We start from the raw sequence: 16,070 nt of genomic DNA, 5'->3' as shown, positions 1-16,070 counted from the left end.
TCAGATGGAGTAATGACAGTTCTAAGACAATAATCTGTTTAGGAACTTACATACCTCTTTTTACTTGTTGCAGTATTTTTCCATGTAAAACACCAGTCAAACCTCTCTTTCTGTTCACAGATTTTCAATAAACAACTTTTTTTCCTATTTAGTATCAATACCGCATAACTGGCACAACGTATTTTGTATGCTGAACCCATAACAGCAGGAATGATTCCACTCTCATTACCTATCCTTTTTTCATGTCCCACTTTCTTCTCACTTCCCTGACCATCCATAAATTACTGCTGCTTTATTTTACTATTTTCCCTGAAAATCATTGGTTTAAAAGATATTAAAGCAGATTTTTTAAAAAAATAAATTTCAGATGAAAGAATCTTCTGACATACAAAGTGCAGGACAGAGTTGTACTCAAAAAAACACCAAAGCCCAAGATTCTTAAAGCTTAATTGCCCTACAGTAACCTTATTTTAGTGGGCTGAAGAATCCCACAAAGGGAAAGGAAAACAAAGGTCACCTAATATACTTTTGCAAAGCTTGCTTCAGCCTGTAGAGCCATATCATGTTATTCCATTAATTGGACACAAATTTTTACACAGTAGAATCCCGAGTTGTTCATTTTACCAGGAGGCTCTTCTGTTCATTGCCATTTCATGGACCATTTCCAAAAACAACACAAAAATTCTTTGTTCCTAAAGGTACAAGATTCATACCTTCTTTCTTTTATGACTTAGCTTCACACTTCTAAAATACTTTATCAACTGGGTCCATTCAGTAGCACCATTTATGCTTTAAATGTCCTCATGAAGTAAAATTATCTCTCTTTACATATGAATAACCTCAAATGTTAATCCTATCTAATGTTAACAGTCTCGATCTTAGTCATCTAGGCCCCTTCAATGCCCAAAAAAGTATAATAAGCTTGTCCAGGGAAGAATTCATTAAAAAGTGAGATCAATGGCTGAGAAAGGATGAATGATTCTCTGGAGGGTCCCCTGGCTACAGTGTGATTTTACACATCTAGTTTAAACTAGACACCTTTAGCTCCTAGGCAGCTGAATCTACATGAAATTAGTTACACCCAAAGGACAGTTGGGTCACAGAAGAAAAAAATATTACATCTGATTTTAGGCACATAACCTGAGGTAGTCATAGTGTCAGCAGAGCCTCCCACAAGCTTAGTTCTCAGAATTAGCACTGGAGGCTCCACTGTCTATGCAGATGTCACGAAAGTCAGACAGTATCTTACACAACTATGACAATATGGTGTCTCTTAATTGAGAGCTCTCTCTCCATCACTGAAACCCAGAACAGGTCATATGCTAACACCTTGCAGAGGAGGCTTCTTGCCAAGACTTAGTGCTTTGCAATATCAGCTCCCAAAAGGCTCAGCTGAACACCTATCTGACTTTTAGGATGTACAGGGATATTTTCAGTTTCAGTATTAAAAAGAAACTAAGAAGTGAATTCCAAAAAAGGGTTCCATTCCCAATCTAAAAATTTTGAACAAAGCTACAAAAAAAAGGGACATAATCAGTTATAGAAAATCTTCAGTTATAGAAAAAAGCTGTAAAAGAAAAAGAAAGGATTACTTTTTTAATGGTTCTGGTCGACAGGTTGGAATGACAGTGAAAAAAGAAAAAAAAGTATTGGGGAAAAACAATGAACTATCATGTAACACTATTTGGGGAGTTCCCATCTTTGGAGGTCTCTAGAGAACAATTTAGACAATCTTGACAAGAGATGAGAAAAACAGATGGCTGAGACAACCTCTTTCAGTCCATCAGGTCATTTAGATCCCTCTGCTTGTATGATTTTATAGTACCTAATGGAGGCATCTGCACTATGAGTAGCAGGGGTGGTGGGGTAAGATCAGCATGAGATTTTTCCCCATGCACTCTGATGCTACTCACTAAACTGGGCAATGAGAAAAAACAGTTTTCTTACATAGTCTCCTTTTTGGCATTTGTTTGGAGCTGACAGTATTGGGCTGACTGAATGAAACTGCAGCTCCCAGGGGTCATTGCTTAGGGCTATCTTCCAGCATTACAGTACTGGAATATATCATATACCATGAGAATAATTAATTTTATCTTATCAAAGTCAATCTGTAACTCATCTTTATCTCTTCACGAGCTATATATAAATAGTTGGTTCTGGCAGTGTTTCAGAAAAACCATTGAACATATTGCCCCATATTATGATAAAATCCAGATACATACCAGCTCCTTCTCAACACCTTTACTCTTGGGGAAAGGTGAGAGGACCAGAAGGGAAATAGAGCATGCTCCAGCCAGCTCTGAATGATCACTGCATCAGGACCCTAGGGCATGCCATGAAGCACTTCTGAGCGTCAGTGAGGATATATGGTCAGCTTGACGTAATATATCGGATGGATGGAACCTTTGGCATTTAGAGTGATGTTTCTGAACCCCTGCCCTTCTTATCATGTCCAGTGAGTCAGTGGCAAAAATGTGCATGCATTCCTTGAATCCTTCTTATGCACAACTCACTTGAGGTACACATGGGCTTACCTATTTTGGGGGATTATTTTTATGTTTTCTTTGTTTTACAATTTTTCATATCATTTTGTTTACAAGTTATCACAAGTATTTACTGGAAATTAAACAATTTTTTATTTTCTCCTAAAAAGACAAAAAGGGAGGTTCTCTGTTGGTGAACTTTCGCACTTTGTTATTCCTTCTTGCTTTCATATGTTCCAAATTCTATAGTTGCAAAAGAAGAAAACCCACTAATTTATAATTAGAAGCAAAAATATTAATGACTTGGCCCTATGTTTGCAAAGGCAATAGGGATCTCCTAATGTTTTCTGAGGACTCATAGGAATGTTATAGTGAGGTTACATAAAACAGACTTCCACTATGGCATTACTCAGATGAACAGATTACATATTAATTCTAAAAACACTTCATAGATGAAGTTCTGTGAAAAGAAAAATATGATTAAGAGATTTGTTATCTTTATACTGTGTTTCCTGAAATGCTATGGAGTGATTTTTTTTTTCTTCCATCATAAGAAATCACTAATATGAAAAATCCATTTTTAAAAGCACGTAATTAAATTAGAAATCATTTTAAGTAGTTGCATTCTCTGTTTTTGATTAAGGTGCACTGATGCAATAATGATAAATTACCGATTTCTGGGGCTGAATTGTCAAGAATGAAACTGAGGGAAGTTTCCTTCTGCAGAGGTAATATTAATTGTTGGCAGTTAATGGCAGAATTATAGGTTAATTTTCTTTTTATATAAAGCTTTATTGAATGAATTGAACCATATGGACTATATCATAATGGGAAACATCAATAAACTCTTAGAGAAATTTCATTTCATTTATGTGCCAAAGTTTGTTGTAAGAGCTCATGTTATTCAGCTTAGATATCACTGCACAGCATTTGGTAGTTTTGCCTGGGTTTGTTAATCTTATGTCAGGGAAAAGAGACCATTTTTCATTAACATTTTATAGGCTGTTTGTACTTTAAATGTTCTATGTTAAAAATAATTTAGCAAGCTAAGTTAAAAGGAAGAAGGTGGTTAGTTCATGCTAGGAACTGAGTTTAACACTTAGAAAGCCTCAGAAGTCAGTACAGGGCCAGTGACTATTCACAGGGGATTCTCAGAACCACCAAAATCTTCTGACTAGCCCAGACCCCAGAAGTATTGCAGTTCACCCTTCCTCCACCCCTCAATTCCTGGTAGGAACCTGAACCTAAGGGCTCAAGTAGGTCTGGCAAACAAACATATACCACCGAAGGAGCTGGTATCAGTCCCACCAAAGCAGCAATGTCTCTATACATTTAATTGGATCCTAGAAGGCCTGTGTAATTCCTTCTCTTTTCTTCGTTAATTGTTAGCTCAACAGCAAAAGATAAAAAGTCTGTCATTTTAGTCTCATGTTACACGCTTTTCACACTTCGTTGTCATCCAGGTTCTGGCTGCCCTGACAACCTCATATTTCTTCTTCCAGTTATCTTTCTCAACACCTTTCTCTTTCGGTTGATCCCATCCTCTGCAAAACCTACTGAAGGCATTAAATGATAAATTAAATAATAATTGAATTAATGCAATGTTTTCACATCTTTACTCTGCTTATATGTTCTGTCTCTTTCCCTATTGTGCTTGAGAAGCATGACACAAATTGAGGCAGTCAACAGCAAGTGAATATGACATTTAGAGTATCACCAACATAATATTAAAAAAAAAAATACATGAATGAGGCCCTCATGTATCTCAGGTTGCTGCTGCAGCAGCAGAGAGAAGAAAGAACAACATTTATTAGTTCATTAACTTTCTCTGCATCAAGAGAAAACACTCCTGTGCATACCAACAGAGCATCGCAAATGGCTTCTTGTCCTATAATTTCTTTGTGCATATACTGAATAGCTTTCCCCGTAGATAACATAGTCATCTGTCAGTATGCACTCACTTCTGCTGTGATTTTTCTATACATTGCTTGACACTTAGGGAGTGTTCCTTCCAAGTAAAGACTCCAATGAGCTTGAACAAGGCTCTATCAATAAATGTTAAAGGAACTTAATTTGATCCAGCTTCACAGATTCTTGCAATTCTGAGTTGGTTTACTCTAAAAGCACAAATGAAATAAAATGATAGAGTGACTTCACAGATTATTTTTACCTGTGTCACAATTTTCAGACAGAGCTGGGTTGAGAGGACAGTTGTTTGGCTTGACCTGCCCCAACTTTAACTCATCTGAGCTGACTCCTGAGGAGTGAGTGTATTACAATCCTTTTTAAACATCTCTGACTGACTGAGTCAGTTGACCAGGCTTTTTCCCTGGAAAAGGCATGATGCAATAGTAACAGTTCAAATCAGGTTGCTTTTGGACTTACCAGAATTGAAAGCAGTTCTGATGTCAAATACAGCATATTCAGTAATTGTGATGCGCAAATAGTTGAGAAACAGCAAAGGCTGTTGAAATGAATGTTCACAGTGACAATGAAAATCAGTTCAAGCTATATTTTATAGAAACCTATTGTACTCAGGAAATTCTTTCAAAAGAAAAGGCCGGTGAATTTGATTCTTGACCATATCCCAAAGAAACACTGTGGTTATTGGTGGCTGACACATTCAACTATGACCATCACAGCACTGATTCCAGAGCATCATATGCAACTTCTGGTCAATGTTTTTAGGTGCACTATATGTGAATTTGCTACTGATAATGTAGCTAAAACCAAAATAATCTGTTGATTTCCTGTAGGAACAGCAAAATAAAAGACTTTCTTCATAAGCAGACAGATCAGATTGCTGGGTTAAAAACTATTTCAGCTCAATTCAGTTGGTCTTTTGGCCAACCCCTTCCTCCCCACCCAGCCAAGGACTCATGCCAGGTTCTGGATAGATTGTTGGCAGCCATTTTCATGACATGGTTGGCTTGAAAAGGCATGGGAGGAATTCCAGCACTGAGAATTCAGCTGCACGTGGAAGAGCACAATCTGGCACATGCAAAGGCAGTCATCTCCATACATTGGCATTTCTGATCTATTTTTCTGGCTCACAAAGTTGTGTGATCATAAGCACTTAGTGTAATACTCAATTACTGCATACAAACAACTCTATCACTGCATGTGCAGCAGTAAGACTGAAGCTGTTGGCTTGCCTTTGAAGTAAATCCTTAGAAGTGGCAAGCCTTTAATCAATTTGTATTTTGTTCAGTTGATGTCAGCATTCCTCAATACAAAGAAAAAGGTGCTTCAATTCCATCTCAATGGATGGCTGAGAATGGCTCTAAAACCACAAAAAGAAGCATCACTAGTAATCAACAACAGCCTCTGTTCATTGTAATGGATGAGTGTGGAGTTGGACAGCAGTTGCTTGATATTTTTGAATGCCTCTATAGGCTGTCCAATCCCACTCTAAGGATCCCCCTTGCTAACAGGCAGTGAGGCATTTTAATTATTGCTGACTGTTTGGAAACAAAGTTGTTGTAGTACTGATTAGAGCAATATAGGGGCAGGCTCACTTGCCTCAACCTGCTTCCACTCTTACCAATACAACCCAGTGTGTGTTTGATTTTCTTTCTTGTAAGAGTACACTGTTGATTCAGGTCCAGTCTGTTGTCCACTAGGACCCAGAGGTCTTTCTTTTTTGCAAAGCTGCATTCCAGCCACTTGGCCTCCAACCTGTACAGCTGCATGGAGTTTTTCCATCTAGATAAAAGACTTATATTTGACTTTGTTTAATTTATCTTCAGATGCATAGCTGCCATTTATTTTGTTGCCACAACACCGGAAACCAACATTGATTCATCTAGTTGCATATTCCTCCTTCTTAACTCAGAACTTCTCAGAATTTCTCAAACTGACCTAGAACTTTTTGAGTCACTTAACAAGTTTAGGCTCAACTGCATCTACAATCAGCACACTGTTGAAGGATGCTGTAATCTTATAAATCTGGCAAGCACTCCCTTGGAGCTCTTGGTACAATATAAATTCCAGTTTGGAGATACCTGATTTGGGAAGCTTTTAAAAAATTGCTCATCATCCGGCATCACTGATGTCAATTATCACCCACTAGTACACTAAGCAAGGTGCAGCAGTACTGGAAAGATTATTCCTTCAGCAAATAGTGGATGCAGGCATGGTTCAAATGCTTTGCTCACACAGCACCTGTGATCCCCACAAACCCCCATACTGCCATTAAGCTTATTAAATGTCAACGTTCTCAGTGTGTGACCAGCTAAACATCCCGTTCAGCAAGAGTCTCAAGGTCTTCACCATTCTGAGGGTATAGAGATGGGATAAGGCTGGCCTTTACAGTGATCATATACAGGTGGAATAATGCTGGCAGTCCCTGGCAGTCTTACAGCTGTCCAGAAAATGTTTCAGGGATTTGGTAACATGGAAGACCTTGGAAAGATGATGCCTTGGACTTTGATTCCCAAGAGCATGCACAAATTCCTACCCAAGGGCTTTTGAATTAAATGACTGAAATAATGAAAGGCAACTTTCCATAGAAGGTACCTTCAAAACTTACAATGTCAATAGCGTAACTACTGTAGTGTCCAAGACTGTAACTAACTTGATGCCATAGGAAGGTAGTGACACCTTTTGTTTGCACTTATATAAAAACACCCACCAGTTCAAATATTTCAGAGCCTCCAAGCCCTTGCTCTGGGTATTCTGAATGTTCTAAAGATTCTCCAATTCATTGTCAAGGGAAATGGCTGTTGATTTGATAGCTGCAGACAAGAATTTTTGCCATGCTTTTTCCTTTTGCTTCTATCTGTTGGCATTTGATTGGCAATCTGACAGAAAACTTGTCTTACGGGGTTTTTTGGTATTTTTTTCAGATATAGAAGTCAGCATCTTTAAATCTGTATAAGGAATGATGATTATCATCTTGTCTTGTGTGTCCTATACCATGATGTGGATAAGCTCATAATGTTCTTGTATGTTGGCAGATGAAGATCATGCTTCCCATTTTGAAAGGCAGCATTCATATTTCTTCAGCCTAAGTCATCTTAGTACACATTCAGGCTGACTCAATGGTTAGGCCCTTTTGTCTGCAATCATAAACATCAGAGATTGACCTAGCAAAGAGATGATACTGAAATGCTTTGTCTTGATCTTAGCCTCAAAACACATAAGTTAAAACACTTCTCAACAAAGCACAGCTTAGCAGTAAAGGCAATGATGCTTCTTAATTTTCATCTGTTAAACTGAAATCTCTAGACAATGAAAAATGGTGTAGGCAATAAAGGAGCCTTCAGCAAGATTATGATTTTGGTCTTAAGCACAGCAGGCCCACAGGGACAGGATAATGGCAAATATCTTGGCTATACAGTTATTTTTGTCTGGGATTGCCTGTCCTGTTTTCTTCAATGTAACATGAGTGTCCTCGTGATTAAGATTCCCACAACACTGGCTGACTTAAGTCACACTCTTCGGTATGTCCCCACCAATGCCATATCAAGTTCTAGATGAACTGACATTCAGATCCCCTATAAAGGCTATTTCCCAGAAACCTTACCAGCTGTACTCAAAGCAGTGGCCTCCTATTTTTAGAGCTCATCCATATACTTCCCATGACCTGGAAGCCCAGTATTGAGTGTGTGCAGCTAGCAGCAAATGAGCCTAACTGTCTTATCACCAGCAATGTGACCAACAGCACAGACACAGGGTCCTCCTGTAACTCTACGACTGCTGCTGCCATGCAAAGAAGGAGTGGAAGGACCTGGGTCTGGTCTGCTCTCTCTGCAGGGTGAGGTACAGCATCCTGGGGGCACAGGACTGCCTCCCCAGCAAGGTCCCAGGGTGCCCTCTTGTGCACACTGAAGGCTCCCCAAGCCTTTGGCTCCTCTTTAATGAGGCTACAAGTTAGCTGGGCTTCTCACAGGAACAGCAGTACTGGTTCATTCCTATCTCACTGGAGTGAAAACCAACAAAAATAAGTAATTGTTCTGCAAAGCAGAACATAAAATATTTCCAGAAGAACAAAGTGCTACTTTGGGTCAAACCTTAATGACCCTGGGTTTGTGGCAACTCCCCAGAAAAGCCCAGAAACCCAGCTGACGCAGGAGTTGGTGGCATACTTAGGGCCACACAGCCTAGAAACCAAAGCTACTTGGTAGACAAAGGTCTAAAAGCAGAAATCAGCCTTCCTCGTGAAGGTTTGTCAAAATGGGAGACTACAGTGAGGAAGTGACTTGCCAGGTTGCTTTCCACCATCTCTAATAGTAAGATTGTTGGGGCAGAAATCATCTCTAGGGCTCTGCCCTTGATTAGTCTCTAAATGCTAGCATAATAGTAACAACAGAAGTTTTCAGTGTAGAAAAAGAAATACTTAGGTTTATGTCTAGACAAATAGAAAGATCTAAAAGGTTTTGTTTCCTTTTTTTTTCTTTTTTTTTAACGGTTTTAGAGGTGTAGGAAGGACTGTTTTCATGTTATTTTGGAAACAGCAACAAGGTAAAGCCGGATCTTATCTGACTGCTGGCAATTGACCATAATGCTTACTGTGCTTAATATGTAACTTCAGAACATAAATAGGGACATAAGTCTTTGAAAACTAGTGCTAATCTATTATTGAAGTAAAACTGAGTTCACAATGAACAATCTTCAAGTCTTACCAGCATATCAGTCCTTAAAAAGTCTTTCAAGTGAAAGAACTTTAATTGCACTATGTAAAAAAAATGCACAGGAATTTGCTGTCACAATAAGAAGAGTCATTTTTACCTTTAAATGAAACTACTGAGATCTAGAAATGATCCAGAAAAAAAAAATTATGTTATCTCTGATATGCAGAGCAATCCAAAAGAAGACCCTTGGTATCATTTAGAACCATAATTAAAATAAGCAAAATAAATGGGGCATGAGACATATCACAGTCATTTTCATTGATATGCACCTTGCTCTGATACAAAATTGCAATGGCAGACTAAAGTACAACTCACAAGAACTAATTCTTGACTGCTAAACAGCTACCAGTTTTATAGCAGCTAAAATTTTATTTTACAGCAGCTAAAATTTTATTTCACCTGTTTACCATGGACCTTAGCTCTTCCATTACAATCTCTTATCCTTCTCTGCATTGGTGATAATCATCACCCCTCCCATGAAACATGGACCCTCTCTTCCTTGGATCATGAAATGGGCCAAGGGATAGGTAGCAGTCAGAGGACAAAGCAAAACCCTATATTCTTTGCTCCAGGCTGGATCATATATTCATTGTGAATTATACTTCTGAAACACCTCATCAATATATAAGAAATAAAAACAAGAAAGTAGTTGCAACAGGCCAAAACCAGAACGCCAAATACAAATTCCTCCAGATTATTCAGACTCCAGCTGCTGAATCATAAACCACATTAATGGCTTTGGCCCTGGCCCCTATGCAAACAATGTGGAGGCCCCTCTTCCAGTGAGGTTCAGCTATTGCCAAAGTCTTTAAGGAACAGTCTGTCACTTTCCTGAGACTGAGATGAGTGATGAAACTTTCACAAAGGAGCAGCTGACCCACATTGCTCAAGACGGGGACTGTCCCAGAAGATGAGCATAAGGGATGGTACTCCCATTCTGATGAGAAATCTCGTCAACAAGTTTGCTAAGTTCTTTGACTCATATAAATCAGAACTTGAACTCTGGCCCTGACTCAGTCATGAAACCCAAATTCTGACCTATGTTTAATCTAGATCTCAAGACCGGCCCTGAATCTACCTTTACACAAAACATTCACTGTTTCTGGTTAGCTATAACAGCTGTGCTATTTCTTTCTCTTCTACCTAAGATAACAAATGAGAAGGATGGAAAGAAGAGTGATAAATGGGTTCTGGCTATAAATAGAATTCCTTAATTGCTTAACCTGCTTCAATTAATCTGCACAATTACAGTTGTCAGTTCTTCACTACGAAGAATCCTTCTCAACCGCTACTCCAGAACTATGATTTAAACAACGCAGCATTAAGAATTTCCATGTGCAGCAAAACACAACCAATTATAATCACCACTGGAAAATTCTAATTTGACATTAGACATAATTAACTACATCAGAAATTACCCCTATAATAATATTCAAAAGGAAGCAATGGCATCTTCAGTAACTCATAATCAGTATTATGTGCAGTCACAAAGTTTCTGTTGGCTCAGTGATTAGGTACCTGACACAAAGGTCAAAAGTCCAGTGCCTGGACCACAGAGGCTTAGGATTCTTTGGGTGTCCCAGGTGTCTGTGGTACTAAATTCTTGCAAGTGAAGACCCTTCTTCTATCATCTCCTGCTGCTGCAGAGCATGAAAGGATTCAGAATAGTGAGCTGAATCCTAGGGGCAGACTGAGGAAAGCCTGATATGGGAGAGAAAGATTAATTCAAGTAAGCTCTTGAAGCATTGACAGCCTTTCAGTTTAACATCAGGAACTGATTTTTCTTTTTAATTTTCCAAATTCTTCTCCAATTTTAAGGCAGTCTTCTATCTTGTTTTACTTCTGACAGAATGGTTTAATCTCTGGTTTAGTCTCTGTGCCTGAGAATATGGTCACTCAAATGTAGCTTGTTATAGCAGCTTACTGGATGACAGCTTCTCAGCCTATCATCTTGGTAAATGATGAAATTGATTCTTGGGGCAAATAGTCTCTCCTAGAAACAGGTTTCCTCCTTGTTGCGATCTTAGCTGTCCTTGGCCTACCAACAGTGGGTCAGAGGTCCCGTTTTAACTGAAAAATTTAACATGAAATAGGAACTGTTAAATCAACTTGCTAAGCTTTGAAAACCTAGATAAACCCAATCAAAGCTAATGGGTATTTTTGTAGTTTGCGGGATATCCTGAGCAAAACCAGAACAAGATGCACAATTACATTAGACCGGGCAATGAAGAGTGAAGGAGAATGGATATAAGTGGCAGTACTGAAATCTGGTATGCCAAATTTTGCAGTTGTGATTGCTTCAAAGAGTTGAGTGTGACAGAGAAAATCAGTCCCATGTGGGAAGTCTGGTGACAGTGCAAAGATGGGAACAAAGCTTTCTGAATTTAATATACATCGTAGTTCTTGGCATGTTCTACTTCTGTATATCATTGATAACAGTATTTCTTCATACTTGCAACTGTGGCTTGAAAAACATTGTCAGAAACCTTCAGAATGAAATCCTGGCCCCACTGAGGTTAATTAAAGTTTAGCCATTCAGTTTAAGAGAGCCAGAGTTCATATTTATAATCTTCTCATTTTCTGTTATTGTGCATTCTTTTTGAAACTTTCCTTTTTCCACTTAGAAAGTGCTCTTAGGATAACAAAGCAAACATCCAGTTGATATAGAAACCTGACAAGGAAAGAGCCTCTTTTTCTAAAAGAAGTCCAGACCACTAAATTTTTCATTAATTAGGATTTCTCAGAAACTTACTGATTAGCCTCCGAGCTGTTTCCAACACTTCAGTCTGAAAGAGCCCAATAACTCTAAAAATCAACTTTTCACATTTTTAAAAGCTAAGGGCTCACAGCTTTTAGCTTTTATGCAGGCAAAGCTGACCAGAAATAAACTGGGAAAAAAAATGAGTACGGAAAGCAAAGACAAGTTGCACAAGGAACCACTTCAGAAACCACAATTGAGAAAAAATAAGATAAAAATTTGAACTGCTGTAGAACTGTGCCCATCAGTTCTTGATGAAGGCCTGTTTTTTTACTGGCAGTCCTAATCCTTCTAAGGATAAAATACTGTCAGATAGTACTACACATATATGTGCTTATGATATCTTCAGTCTTACTACTGCAGATAAAAGATAATATATAATCCAAAAAGCATTTTCTACTCAGCATAATTCACCAGTAAAGAGACACACATATCTGTAAGAACAAATGTAGTAAAACAAAACACTGACAGAACCTTTAAAAAGAACAGGTGATATCACATCAATCCTATAAAATGAAATCTCTACATTAATTTTACCCACAACATTATTATTTTACATCAGGGCTGAGGAAAAAATGCTCACAAACCTGCTCATTTTCTGGTCCAAACGTAAGGCCCATTTCCATGACCTTGTCTTCGCTAATAAATACGTAGCAACATGCGTATTTAACATAACAAATTAACAGGCCACTTCACTGCACGCACTTACATCCCTGGGGAGAAGATGAGAGAACAAACAACATGTGCCAGATGTTAATCACATAGCTTAATGCACTGTTGGAAGTGGGTCAGCGGTAGCAAAGAGCACCCCATTGGAACCATAACAGGATGGAATAGAATTAGAATAAATTATAAAGACCTGTAATAGAATTTCAATTTGAATAATGAATTTTTTTTCTTTCTGTTATATATGAAAGTTAGTTTTGAGCATGGATATTCTGTGAAAGGCAGCCTCTCTTATCTAGCCAGCTGACGTCAGAATCAATATTTAGCTTTGGAGGTAGCAATTAAGTAGACATACTGTACATGGAGATGTGGTTAAGAACAATCAGACATAGAAAATTAATAAGAGCTTAATTGATCTTCTTAATTGAAATTCATACAAATGCCCTTTGTAAGGCCATTTTCATAAAAACATAGACCAAAACCAGGCAGTATCTTTTCACAGGATAAGGAAGACCTTAAGAAAGATATATCTAACTTTTTTTATATGAAGGTTTGCATTCAGTTTGCTTCTGACCTCTGTTCAGTATCTGTACCAACTCCAATATTATGAAATAAATGTGGTTGCAAAAGCTCTGAACTCACCCTAATAACTTTTTTTTTATTAAGAAAGAGGAGTTATCTAGTTAGTAAAGCACTGAATTAAGATTCTAGAGATAGGGATCCATTCTTACTCACTACGAAAGACCTCATAAGCAATACTGAAACCTTTGCTAAAAGGTATTAACAAGAGTGGATGATAGGTAGGATTAGAAGGATGTTGGTTTTACATTACATAATTTTGGTCAAAGTAGAATACTAGGCTGCACTTTTTATGCTTACCAATCTCATCTCTACCATTGCAGGTACATCCTTTGAGATAGCTATGACTCTTGTTCCTTTAATTCACTAGAATTTCAATTGCAGTTAGTAATCTTGATTCAGGAACACTTTTTTGTTGCTTAAAATTGTGGATAATACATTTTCCTTCTTTTTATGCATTTTTGTTGTCTCTTAAGTACAAATTAACTGAGCAAGAACTACTTCTATGTATTAATGCCTAGAATAACATGGCCATGATTTTGACTGAGGCCTCAGATGACTGTAACAGAAATAAGAAACAACAATAATAATTCCTTTGGAAGACACCTTCCTTTTGTAACCTGTCCTAAAGGGAAAGTATTTTGCAATTTAGAATGACATTTCATCCTACATTTCTGCAGAAACAGAAAAAAAAATGTTGACAGAAGCACTGGTCTTCTAATTCTGTTTTGGCTGCAATCTCTCACAGTGTCTACAGCACTAACATTACAAGATAGAGGTAAGTAAATTCATGCAAATTTGACCAAAACTAATGACAACAGTTCTGAACTTCTCTAAACAATGAGCAAAAAATGCAATAACCAGGTCTAATTGCAAGATAACGGTAGAAAAGAGCAATGTGAACATGTCAATTCAATAATAAAATATAGAAGACACGCGCATAACTTTGGAAATTAGGACTGCAATTTAGAAACCCTTTTATTTGGATAATTGATCAACTGGAGACTTTTAAAAAAGAAACAATTCTTCCATCATATAGCATCCCTTTAATTTGTATGTATACAAACTTCTGTGACTGAAGCACAAGATAAAGAATGCAGCTAATAGTAGAGCTTATTCTATTGTTGATTCCTGTTTCAGTGAAAAGTATGACTACTTGCAATCACATTTTTTTCAGGCAGTAAATTCTGCAGCAATAGGCTGTGTACTGTTCTTCTTTCTATGCACTTAAAGACCATAATTTAGGAATAATATAACACTCGTATTGAAAAGATCAGTAACATAAAATGGAGAGGATCAAAGCATCATAGGGCCATTTAAGGCCAAGAGACCCTTGGAGGTCATCTGGTCCAACATTCTGTTCAAAACACGGTTGATATCACTGTTAAATCAGGCTCCTGAAGGCCTTGCCCACAACCTCTCTAGGAAACCTGGCTCAAAGCTCAACCACCATTATCGCAAATTCCTTCTGCTGCTTGTGACAGTTGCCACTTGTCCTTTTCCTGTACACCTCTGAGTCTGGCCCCGTCTTCTCTATCACCCTGCTATGTTTAGGATGATGAAGTGGACAACTAGAATCTCCTAACCTTCTCTTCTCCAGACTGAATAAATTCCGTTACCTGAGCTGCCCTTTATTCACCAGCCCCCTAAATATCTAAGTGGTCTTTTGGTTGACTTGCTCCTGTTTATCAGTGTCTTTTACATGGCAGGGTTCTAAGCAGGACATGGTGCCTCAGTTATGGTTGCACAAGTTCCAAGCAGAGGGCTATAAATAATTCCCAACACAATGTCCAAGCATACATTATTCCTAAGAATACTTTAAATATGAAGACATTTATACAAGTGTTTAATTTTGCACAAGGCTGACACATTTAAGTAGGATTATCTACAAGTGTCCATTAAGCCTTGTCCCTGAAATACTTTCAAAATCTGTCCATCAGGACAACTGGGCATAGCTCCCCGTCTTCCTACAAGGAAAAATCCCCAAGGGCATGACACAGCTCAGTGGTTTTATCTCAGAATTTGTTTTGCAATTGAACATTTTTAGTCTACATGCTGCAGACCTCACTGAAGTGCAATACTGCAAAGTACACACAGGTCTCAGACTATGTGGAAGGTATACCATGTACTCACTGATCAGAGGAGGTAAAGAGTCAAAAAAGCAGTTTTCCAACAGCCACTTTAGGACACCAGCTGCTTCCTTCTGCCATATTTGAAGTGCCAGCCCTGCAAAGGCAGAGAATACAGTGAGTAATAAACAGGAAACAGCACTGCTTGTGTTGGCTCCATAGCAAGAGAATCTATGTTTTGCCAAAATGGTTTTGAAAGATAGAGCAACAAAAGAAGGTGGAGGTGTGGACAGGAGGGGAAAAAAGTACTGGCTCACCTTGCAAAATTACCAAGTTGTTTCAGACATCTTTCCACTAACAGAGCAGCTGCTGGTCTTCCCCTGTGTAAACACAGTGAGACTGATTTCTGGTTTAAGCCTGAAGAGAGATGAGTGTGGTGGGATGTCCCGCACAGACTGCCATGGGGAGAGAGGGAACGGGCTGTGCCACAAAGGCACTTACTCTGCTAGCAGAGGTCTGGCAGGAGGGTGGCCTACCAAAAAAGCCCCAGATCATTTGTTACATGTCTCTTAATTGTTAAATAAAGCCTTTAAGAATGTCTTGTACATTCAGGACTTTGTGATTCATAGTTTCAATTCATGCATTATGACAGATACTGGAGAAGGAGAAACCTTCATTTTGAAACTGAGTCCCTGACCTCTCCTGTCATGACTTGGTTAAGTATTCACTACATAGCTGCTTATATAATTTAAATCTTTGTTGTCTTTTATTTTGTATCAGAGTTTTGGAGTAGATTGAAACTACTCATATTTTCTCAGTAACTTTTGAGAAAAATGTCAAAACAGAATGTGCTGGAATTCAAGAGGGATTATAAATACAC

At 38.2% G+C, this 16,070-nt stretch overlaps 1 long non-coding RNA gene across 1 annotated transcript in view; it reads right to left on the bottom strand.

Moving 5' to 3' along the window:
• The window catches only part of LOC135314792 (uncharacterized), a 44,653-nt gene extending 29,069 nt beyond the window's left edge, over positions 1-15,584 (bottom strand). Inside the window, exons 1-4 of the long non-coding RNA XR_010374285.1 lie at positions 15,508-15,584; positions 15,255-15,347; positions 12,464-12,589; positions 10,637-10,819 (exon numbers count right to left, since the gene is read on the bottom strand). This is a non-coding gene — a long non-coding RNA (uncharacterized LOC135314792). The remainder of the gene's footprint in view (positions 1-10,636; positions 10,820-12,463; positions 12,590-15,254; positions 15,348-15,507) is intronic.
• Positions 15,585-16,070: the final 486 nt, after the last annotated feature.

This window comes from Phalacrocorax carbo, chromosome 1 (genome assembly GCF_963921805.1).
Source record: "Phalacrocorax carbo chromosome 1, bPhaCar2.1, whole genome shotgun sequence".
Taxonomy (NCBI): Eukaryota; Metazoa; Chordata; class Aves; order Suliformes; family Phalacrocoracidae; genus Phalacrocorax; species Phalacrocorax carbo.
The sequence above is the reverse complement of the archived record's forward strand: the minus strand, read 5'-3'. Positions and strand labels throughout refer to the sequence as shown.